Here is a 3,342-nt window from a genome sequence, read left to right as displayed (position 1 = left end):
CTATTGTCATTTTTGGGAATGTGTGCTTATTGTCGTACATTTATTCCCAATTATGCAATTATTGAGCAGCCCTTACGAGCCCTTACTGCAGGGAAAGGGATGAAATCATGTGACAAACTGACTTGGACAAAGGAAGCAGAGGAAGCGTTTTCTGAAATGAAAACGCAACTGGCTTTGGCTCCTGCCCTGGGCCTGCCTATAGCCGACCGGGATTTTGTGCAAATGGTAGATGAGAAAAATGGTTTTTCAACTTCTGTGCTCCTGCAAATTCATGGAGATAAACTGAGACCTGTGGGGTATTTTTCAACAAAGCTCGATCCAGTAGCTGCCGGCCTGCCGTACTGTTTACGGGCTGTGGCCGCAGCTGAACAGGCCGTGATGGCTTCAAGGGAATTTGTGGGGTATAGTAATCTGACATTACATGTGCCACACTCAGTGTCCATGATTTTGCAAGAGCAGAAAACATCACATTTGTCTACAGCAAGGTGGTTGAGATATCACACAATCCTGTTGGATATGCCAAACATAACTGTTAAACGTTGTACCACACTTAACCCAGCGACACTTTTACCCGTAGCAACAGACGGAGATGAGCATCATTGCTGTCTGACAGCTCTGGAGCAGGTGTGCACACCTCGTCCAGATCTCTCAGACATGCCACTGGATGATGGCGAAACTGTCCTCTTTGTGGATGGATCGGCGACGCGAGATCCACAAACAGGTCAGAATAAGGTTGGTTATGCGGTAACCACAGAATTTGAAGTTGTAAAAAGTGGCAAATTGCCATCAAAATATTCGGCGCAAGCAGCTGAATTGGTTGCTTTAACAGAAGCGTGTAAAATTATGGAAAACGAATGCGTAACAATTTACACAGACTCGAGATATGCTTTCGGGGTCACGCACGATTTTGGTGCTCTATGGAAGCACAGAAAGTTCTTAAAGTCAGACGGACGTCCGATACTGAACGCGCCTTTGGTATCTGATCTTCTAGAGGCCGTTCTGTTACCACAAAGGATTGCGATATGTAAGTGCGCAGCGCATACTAACGATAAAACTTCTGTATCAGCAGGAAACGCCAAAGCAGACGTGGCAGCGAAGGCCGCGGCGGCGAATGAGACAATAGAAGCAACATGTACTGTGATATCTGACAATGATAACCCTGACATTCCAACTTCTTTACAGAGCATGCAGACTTTTGCTACAGCAGCAGAGAAAGGGCTTCACAGCATTTGCTGAAAAATTCTGTAACAGATGTGTTACTTGCACCACACATAATGTAGCAAGAGGAGTTAAGACACCTGTGGTCTCTCAACCGCCACCATCAGGGCCTTTTGAATATCTAATGATGGATTTCATTGAATTAACCCCTTGTGGAAAACAAAAATATTGTTTGGTAATGGTGGATATGTGGTCTCGGTGGGTTGAGGCGTTTCCAACGTCGAAACAAGACTCGGCGGCGGTAGCAAAAGCGCTGCTCACAGAGATAGTACCCAGGTGGGGCATACCACGAAAAATCAGTTCTGACAATGGAACACATTTATGGAGGGATTATTGGGTCAGAATGAAAACTAAAAGTCTTAAACGAAAACTAAAAGTCTAAATTTGAAACTAAAAGTCTAAGTCGAAAACTAAAAGTCTAAGTCGAAAATGAATTTGGTATTTAGGATTGGGCATTTGGTATTTAGGATTGGGCATTTGGTATTTAGGATAGGGCATTTTGTATTTAGGATTGGGCATTTGGGCATTTAGCCATTTGGATTTAGGATTGGGCATTTAGGGATTTAGGATTGGGAATTTGGTATTTAGGATTGGGCATTTAATCATTTAGCCATTTAGGATTTACATTTGGGGATTTAGGATTGGGCGATTGAGGATTGAGGAGTGTATGCAAATAAGGAGGCGTGGCCCAAATACTGGAGGCTGGGTTTGAAATGGCAGGTGCGCCGAGGCACCTTATGGACAGCAGAGGGAGCTCCCAGTGCTAAGGAGCACACTGTAATTAAACCAAACAGAGCAAGTGAGCAGGGCTGGAGCGAGGACTGTACTTTATAATGTAATAACTTCAACTTAATGACAGCGTTGTAACATTTATGTGGCCCAAGTCACCAGTGAAAGGCGTGCTAGCTATCGGTCTGACGACGAGAAAGCAGCAGACAGTGCAGCAGGTAAGATGGCTGCTAACATGAGCTACTAACTTAGTTATATTAGCTGATATTGCTAACATGCTTTAGTAGGCTATTGTTATACGCTGTTTTTTAACCCCACTGACAGTAGTAGATACACTCCTTTCACATTGCCAGTAGATGTGCTTGTTTCTGTTTTTTGCTATATAGCCTATATATTAACACAACGCATCAGAAAAAACAAGGTTAGGAAACAGTAAGGCAGCATGAAGGCCAGTGACGATGTCACGATGGTTGCTGTAAGATGTAACGTTAAGCAGGGTTTTTGTGCAGTGTAAAAAGGACCGCAATATATTGCTATATTATGCTCTGAAATCGTCTTAACGTGTTTTTGTGGTGACTTTGTTGCTTCCAGTTGATATTCTGCTAGTCACTTGCAGTCTGTGGCATTGGGTCACTAACATAACATTGTCTTATGTGGAAAGGTTTAACCATCTCAGCTAACACTGTAGTTCAGTGTTGTGTTACTCACCTGAAGTTAATCAGGAAGAAGGAACTAGAGGGGACTGTAACCCACCCACTGACTTGTCATCCTTCTTGCAGATAGAGATGTTTCACCTGGACATGAATGACCACTTGGTGTCACAGCTTTGAGTCAGAGATTTGCTGCAGTGTTTCCAGAAGTGCTTACTCGGTCACAGCGAAGCTACGGCTCATTCTGTAAAAACTGGATCAATAGATACCACTAGACTCAAGACTTTTTCACTAACTCGGACACATTGACACTTCATTCTCAAGTATTGTAGTTTATTTTCTCCTCCTAGTTTATTTTTATATATGACCTATAATTACATGGTTTTATTGTGTTTGTTATATCTTGCAATTCCCTCCTGTACTTTTCTGTTCTCCCTGTAATTGTTGTTGTGATGCCTGAATTCCCCCATGAAATAAATTACACTTATCTTGACTAGTAACTAACACTTTATTATCTTTCTTTTTTGTTGCATAATACAAGTAGTGTGTAGTAAATAAAAAAACAGGCATGTTACAGTAAATTAATCTCATTTGAAATCTACAGAACTACTGTAACAGTACACAGTGATATTGTGAAAGCCGTGGCAAGAGACAAGCAGCTTCTTTATGACCATACCTGTGTGCTGTCTATTACAACTTGTGGTGGTTCTGCACCATGGCTACCCACCCACAGACGCATTTAAGT

General features: G+C 42.4%; 1 long non-coding RNA gene across 1 annotated transcript; it reads left to right on the top strand.

Moving 5' to 3' along the window:
* The first annotated feature begins 2,099 nt into the window (after positions 1 to 2,099).
* Positions 2,100 to 3,088, top strand: LOC309498037. The gene is made up of 2 exons (XR_014205822.1): positions 2,100 to 2,165; positions 2,727 to 3,088. It is a non-coding gene; the product is annotated as an uncharacterized lncRNA (long non-coding RNA).
* The last annotated feature ends 254 nt before the right edge of the window (positions 3,089 to 3,342 follow it).

The sequence above is a fragment of the Leuciscus leuciscus genome (genome assembly GCF_965113295.1).
Source record: "Leuciscus leuciscus genome assembly, chromosome: 4".
Taxonomy (NCBI): Eukaryota; Metazoa; Chordata; class Actinopteri; order Cypriniformes; family Leuciscidae; genus Leuciscus; species Leuciscus leuciscus.
This window is presented reverse-complemented; position numbering and strand designations above follow the sequence as displayed.